Genomic DNA, 8,418 nt, shown 5'->3' on the forward strand with positions numbered 1-8,418 from the left:
CGATTTGCAAAAGTGATAAAGCTGTACTTTGAGTAAATCCATTAGTAGACACTGAGAATTAGAGTCCAGATACACAAATGTGACACCGCAGTACAGAAGAGAGTGAGACAAGACCACTTCAGTAGGCAGAAATAAATCAAGAGAACAAAAAGAACAGGTATAGAAACAAAACCATAATGAAATTTTAGAAAATGGCTTTTGTGTCTCTTAATAAATTACAAATTTTATCAGGACCCTAATGTATATTAATTATATTTGTCATCTACAATTAGGGTTCATTCTATTACATAATATAGGATTTCTTTTGCCATTTTTAAAAAGTCACAAATTAAAAAAACTCTGTAGTTACTGTAAATATTATCAGATACGTGCCTTGAATGAGATACATATACTTTCCAATGGTTAAGTCAAGGTTATGGGCCCAGAGTAAGCAAACCAGAAAAATAGCACCAGGTACATAGTATTGCTCTATCCATTTCTGTCTGTGTGATATATTTCACAAAATAGATGGCCTCTAAGCACTTGTTAGATTTAAAGTAAGATTAATCTAGATCTTGCTAATAGACTATTCCTGAAGCTACATGTATTAGAATACTTACCTCACAGATATATATATATATTATATAGATAATTGCTTTAGTTTGATCTATTGTCTAATATCACGTTGATTACTATATTCTGTCTGCTAGCTTCAAAGCTCTGTATTTACTCAAAATGCCAGTGTTGTAATTATAAAAAGCAAAGGTATATTATGACATAGAATTGTTTCAGTGAACTTAAGAAATAAATTTGAATTCTGTTATACGGCATTTTATAAATTAAGGACTACCTTATTATTCCTTTTTATACATAATAATTGCTACCCCTTACTGAATATGTTACTATGCTCATGTTCAAATTGCTAGAAAATGGCAAGGCTGAAATTTAAAGACTTTTTAACAACAAAGACTATATTCTTAATGCCATATAGCCTCTATTTAATTCAAGAAGGATAATTAAAAGATTGTTTTGCAATCTTATAAAGACTGTCTCTCATATTCCTTCCTTTATTCTTAGCCAATTCTAACTGTTGCAGATTTTGTTTTTCTGTCCTTGGTTTTCACTCACAGCTTTTCATTCTTGGCTTAGTCAACAATAATTTTTTTTTTTAATATCTTTTTTACCCCCAGATACTTTTTTAACCTCTAGAACTTTAAAAATGATCCCTAGTCACAATGATTTTAGAATCTGGTAGAAAAAAATCACTACCTGACAAAGCTAAAATATAGGCTCCCTTCACTATTTTCTGAGTGTGTGTGGTTGTTAGGTGCATCTACTTATGTTTTCATAAAACCATGAGACAAGTAGGGTCTCTGAGAGTTGGGAGACCAGGTGAGGAAATTCACCAATATTGTTTGAATTTCCGGGATTCCAGGATTTCCATAAACCATGGAAAAAGGTGCAGAAGAAAGAGTACAGATAGAGAGTGTAGGATGTGAAGTTCCATTTGTAGGTGAAACTCATAGAGTTTTTACTCCTATTACATAACTGAATATAAACACCTTTTCTATTTGTAAAGAAAGTAAGCATTGGGAGCTTTTCGGTGTAGATTTCCATGGCTAAACAGAAAATTGTAGAGCTATGTTTTGTGTCTAAATAAATCTTGAGAAAGAAAAGTAATAACTTTCAAACAGGATTAATATAAGTTATGCCTGTGGGGGGAATGACTAATAAACTTTATACCTCAATGAAACAAGTGCTGTCTAATTTTAACTTGGATATCTAGCGTCTGACTTTCTCTCAAGGTTCTCAAAACACACTTTCAATATTCACTAAGGTCTTTTTGTTTTGTTTTGTTTTGTTTTGTTTTGTCTTAATTGATGGAATAAAGTGGGGATAGAGAAAGAACAAACACATGGAGTTTCGAGGGTTACAAAATAAAGTGTCTATTTATATACTTATAAATGGGGCTGGGTGGCCATGAGATCTCATAAGTATCTTTTACTTGTCCATGTTTAAACCATATTTATAATAGGACTAGTTTTAGGCTTCATATTTATAGGCGACATTAAAAACTGTGATCAGTATAGAAAAACACCATCAAGAGAAGGCAAGTCCAGAGACTGTGTCCATTGTGGAAGAGCTGATGAACTGAATATCATTGGTGTTTAGAGAAACCAGATGAAGGATTGCCAGTTAGAAGGGGCAGAAAAACTTCATCTACATTTTTCCAGGAGATTAGTTTGGAACCAATGTTTAGAAAATACAAGGAGACAAGGATCTGAATAAGAAGGTAAAAACAAAGCTGCTTAACCGTGATCAAAAGCTCCATTAGTCAAGGAATTTCTCTTCACTTGGGGTATTTCAAAAAGTGGCCAACTAAGTGGCCCTTCACTTTGGGTATTTTTTAAAGTGGAGCATACATCACCAACTGTATATAGCATTTTTGTTGAGTCCAGACAAGGAACTGTGTTGTGTTAGCATCACATGGATTGCATCATTTAGTATTAATGATTATACTTTGACATCAGAACTACTATTATAACTATTTTTACAAATAAAGAAACCAAAATTTAAAGATATTTTTAAATGCTCAATGCCTAAAATCTATTTTTATAATTTTTGTGACAATATTAGCACAATGAAGCAGTGAGGAAATGAAGCTATAATGAAGCAAAGTTGTATAAGACAGAAATCAAGTTGTTATTAATCCAAACTAGGTTTTTTTAAAGATATTAACAGTAATCTCCAGAGCAACCAATAACAAAAAATACTGTAAAAGAAATAATAAAAAAATTAAATGATATACTAGAAAATGTCTATTTTTTAAAAGAAGGTAAAAATGGAGGAATAAAGAAACAAAATAAAACATAAGACATAAAATAAATACCGAGATGACAGACATAAATCCAACTTTGTCAGTAATGACCTTAAATGTATGTGGACAAAAGAATCCAATCAAAAGATGGATATTGGCAAAATAAATTTTTAAAAATGGTCTAACTATATGCTGCCTACAAAAGACATAGTTTAGGTTCAAAAATATGAGTAAATTGAAAGGTAAGAATGAAAAAAGAAATATTATGGATATAGTAAACGAAAAGAGAATTGGAATGGCTATATTAATGAGGCAAAATAGACTTTAAGAGAAAAAATTAAACTAGAAATAAAGAGGGAGATAATATAGTGATAAAAGGGGCAATTCATTTGTAAGACATAACAATTATAAACAATTGTATGCACTTAACAAAAGAGTCCCAAAGTACATGAGGCAAAATATGACAGTATTGAATGGAGAAATAAATAATTCAATAAAACAGATTTTAATACCCCACTGTCCATAATGAGTAGAACAACAAGGCAGAATATCAGGAAGGAAGTAAAACATTATAAAACAACTACATCTAACAAAAATCTATAGAATATTACTCAACAATAGTAGAATACATAATCTACTCAAGTGTACATGGAACATTCTCCATTATAGACCATCTGTTAAGAAAATCATAATAGACTTATAATAAGTAAAAAGATTGAATTAGCAATCAAAAAATGTCTCACTAAGAAAAGCCCATATTCAGATAGCTTCACTGGCTAAAGTGTTTAAAAAATCAAAATCGATCTTTCACAAATTCTTCCAAAAGATAGTAGATGAGAGACCACTTCCCAATTAATTCTACTTGAGTGCTTTACCATGATACCAAAACCAAAGAAGCTGTAATGAAAAAAGTTACTGACCAATGTCCCTTATAAATATAAATACAACAATTTTCAACAAAATAGTAGCAGCCAAATCCTTTAACATAAACAAAGGATTATATACCATGACTAAGTGTTATTTATCACAGGAGTGCAAAGTTGGTTCAACATACAAAAATCAATGAATGTGATATACCATATTAATTCAATAAAGAAGAAAAAGCACATGATCATCTCAATAGATGAAGAAAAAGCATTTGACACAATTCAACACCCTTTCATGATTTAAAAAAAAAAAAACCACTTGAACTAGGAACAGAAGAGAGCTTCCTTAACTGGATAAAGGCCATCTGTTATAAAATGCCAACAGTTGACATCATACTTGATTGTGAAAGACTGAATGCTTTCCTTCTAAGATGAGGAACAAGGCAAGAATGTCCACTCTCACACTTCTATTCTACATTGTACTGGAGGATCTAGCCATGGAAATTAGGCAAAAGAAAGAAATAAAACACATTTAGATTGAAATGGAAAAAAAATAAAATGATCACTATTCTCAAATGGTATAATCTTATATTTAGAAAACCCTAAGAAATCCACAAAAATAAATTATTAAACCTAGCAAGCCAACGAAGTTGCAGGATACAATCTCAATATACAAAAATCAATATGTTTCTAGATACTAGCAATACATAATCTGAAAAATAAATTAAAATAATTCTACTTATAATAGCACAAAACATAAAGTATTTAGGAATAAATTTGAAAGAAATATAAGCCGTACACTGAAAACTACAAAACATCATTGAAAGAAATAAAAGAACAATTAGATAAATGGAAAGGCATCATATGTTCATGGATTAAAAGACAATATTAAGATAGCAATATTTCACAAATCAATCTCCAGATTCAATGCATTCCTATCAAAATGTCAACTGCCCTTTTAGTAAAAGTTGGCAAGATTATCTTAAAATTCACATGGATGCAAGAGACTGAGAATAGCCAAAACAATCTCTAAAAGGCAGAACAAAGTTGTCGAACTCACACTTACAATTTCAAAACTTCACTACAGAGTTCCAGTAATTAATCTAGTATGGTACTGACACAAGGATAGACAACGTAACAGAACCGTGAATCCAGAAATAACACCTTTCAATTTATGGTCAATCAATTTTTACAAAGATGCCAAAGTAATTCAGTGGGCAAAAAATAGTCTTTTAAAAAAATAATGTTGGAGGAAGAGGACGTAGATGGAGTAAAAGGGGTCAAATATGTAGTGACATTAAAGGATTAAAAATAAATTAATCAATTAAAAATAATAATAATCTTGAGCTAATTGAGTAACCACATGCATAAGAATGAAATTAGACTCCATCACATACTATAAATGAATATTAACTCAAAATGGACCATAGAATTAAATGTAAGAACTAAAACTACAAAACTCTTAGAAGTAAATACAGAAGTAAATCTTTGTAGTCTTGGATTAGGCAATGATTTCCTAGGTATGACACCAAAAGCAAAAGCAACAAAAATAAAGAAATTATATTTAATTGAAACTAAAACGTTTTGTGCTTCAAAGGCCATTATCAAAAAAAAAAAAAAAAAATTAATGGAATGAGAGAAACATTTGCAAATCATATATCTCATTAGGGATTTGTATCCAGAATATTTAAAGAAGTCTTACAACTCAATGACAAAAAGATAATTAATACAACTTATAAATAGATGAATTCCAAAAAACATTTTTCAATATACAAATGGCAAATAAGTGCATGAAAAGATACTCAACATCATTAGTCATTAGAGAAATGTAAATCAAAACCACAATGTATTGTATCAATTAATACACACTAGGATAATTATAATAAAAAGATAAACAATAACAAATGTTACTGACAATGTGAAATAATTAGAAACCCTCATATGATGCTAGTGAAAATTTTAAATTATGCAGACACTCTGGAAAACAACTAAGAAATTCATCAAAAAGCTAAACAAAAGTTACCATTTGACCCAATAATTCCACTCCTAAGTATATAACCAAGAGAATTCAAAACATGTGTCTATACAAAAACTTGCACAAGAATATCACAGCAACATTATTCATAACAGTCAAAAGATGCAAATAATCTAAATGTCCATCAATTGATGAATAGATAAATAAAATGTGTCGAATCCATTCAGAAACAAAAAGGAACGAAATATCAACACATGATACAACATAGATGACCTTGAAAACTTTATGTTAAGGAAAAGAAGCCAGACACAAAAGACAGTGTATTGTATGATTTCATTTATATGAAATATATAGTGTAGTATAAGTAAATCCATACAGACAGAAAGTAGATTAGTGGTTGCCAGGAGCTGTGGGGTAGAGGACAATGGAGAGAATGGCTAATGAGTATGGGTGTTCTCTTTGGGTGATGAAAATATTCTAAAATTAGATAGTGCTGATGATGGATGCACAACTCTGTGAATATACACTTTAAAAGGATATATTTTATGTGAATCTCAATAAAGTATTATAAAAGTGTCTTTAAAAGTAAATAAAAGACAGCTGTATTCCCAAAAAATAAATGCTCAAAGCCATCACTTAAAAGGCAAAGAAGCTGGGGATTACACTATTCTTATTCTAAGTCCACTTTTATAAACATTTAAACATTTTACTATGGATGTAATCATCTCTAAGTAGTAAGATGTACTCAACCCCTAAAATTCCTCGATTAGTGCCGAAAGACCGTGTAAGTTAATACCTTACCAATACAGAACAAGTTGGATATGAGGAAGAACAGACCCTAGTGACTTTAATGTGAAATCAGAATTAAGTGGTAACTCACTGAAATCACAGTCTGAGGATTATGACTCCAGAGTACAGAAGCAAATAGTTCTCTACTTAAAAAAAATTTGTTTTCCATCCACTATGTAAGGCTGTCCATTATTGACCCATTTCTTCTCTCTCTACCTTAATCACCAGCACCCTCCTTTTCAATACTGCATATTATCAGCCTTAGCAAGGTCCTCCATCATCAAAAACAATTTGCCTCATAAAAGTATCTCTATGATTCCAGGACTGATGACGTTCAATAATAAAGTCAATCAATAGGCCAAGCAATATAAACTGACTTGTCCAATCAATATTTTCCAAATATTAAATTTTTAAGGCACAGATTTCTACAATCCAACAGAAAGAAAACAGAAATAAGAATAATTGTGATAAGTGGGGGTAACACTCAAATATTCACAGGCCTTTTTCATATATTTATTATATATTTAGTATACCCAGTATATTGAGGAAGCACAGGTGTTTCAGTTCTTAGGATAAAGCAAACTGAGGAATATCAATTTTTAAAGTTGGAAGAGACTTTAGAAATCATCTAAACCAACCTCCTTCTTTTATGGGCTAGAACACTGTAGTGTTAAAAAGAAAAGAGATATGGTTAGCTCACCCAGTTAGCTGCAAGAGTGGGACTTAAGTGCAGATTTCTTGACTCATAGACCAGTCATCCTTTGGCAATTTGAGTTCCACCTCTTCAGAGCAACTGCAGATAGTTTGAGAAAGTTGTCCCATCTTTTCTAAGGGTGCAACCTATAGGTAAAGTCCATATGAGGAAGTGTAAATTACTCCTCTTGACCCCTAAATTGCTCAGAGACAACCCCAGCACCATGAAGTCTACTCTCTGGGGAGTCCAAGATCATCCCTTTGATTTAATACTAAGAATGTAGGTTAACTGTCTCAAAGACAACGGCAAGGGTAACTGAGCTGTATCCTTTACATAGAAACCAAGAACTCAGACTTCTAGATGACTCAAGAGAATAGTGTTTCTTCACCATTATTTTCTCTATGCTTCTCTTCTGTTCCTCTTTGCTGCTTTTAAAGTCCTTCCTATCTCCCCTTAGCCTAATTTCTAGCTCTCTGCTCAAAAAATCCAAATATACAGCAGAAAGGGTAGGACCAAGTCAGAGGGTTGAAAACTAAATATTCTGTTTCTTTTGCTCACTACAAAGACTCCCACTATTCTCTCTACCCATAAGGCATGGACAAGCTTCACTCCCTGCCTGCTTTCCATTAATTCCATCCTCATTTATTTTAGGCACTCAGCACATTGTATGTAGATACAATCCTCCCACAATCTTTTCTTTGAAATGAAAATCTAGCAATGGGAATAAGAAGGATTGACATTCCGATCATCTATTATAATAATAGCATTTTGTCCTTTATTTTAAACAAACTGCAGTTTGGAAAAGCCATGTATTTTGTTTATCATGTCAAGTTCTTATGAAAGTATTTGAGTTGGATTTCATCCAAAATCTATAACTCGCCATGTAATGCATAATTTTGCTGTCATATGGCTGCAAATTTTGACACTTATTTTGCCAGAAAACACAGGTATGAATATGAAAGAGGCCCCCTCTGAGAGTTATTGCTTAATATCCCACTAGTTCCCCAGTCTTTCACTGTCAAAGCTCTCAACGTCTATTGTTCATCAAGCAGATTTTGTTGCCCTTTGTTTCTGTTCAGATTCACTTGAAAATCGCCCTTTGAAAGATCCATAAGCTAATTTATTTATTTTAATTGTTGTTAATCATTTCAATTCCTTTAATATTAAATACCATAAACTGTCCTGGATGAAAGATTTTCATAGGAAGAATAAATATAGACAATTGTACATTCCCTTTAAATAGTTGTAGTTATAGATATTAAAAGTAAAACTTTTTATTATTTCAATTTTATGTGAA

Source organism: Pteropus medius, unplaced genomic scaffold (assembly GCF_902729225.1).
Source record: "Pteropus medius unplaced genomic scaffold, Ma_sr-lr_union100, whole genome shotgun sequence".
Classification (NCBI taxonomy): domain Eukaryota; kingdom Metazoa; phylum Chordata; class Mammalia; order Chiroptera; family Pteropodidae; genus Pteropus; species Pteropus medius.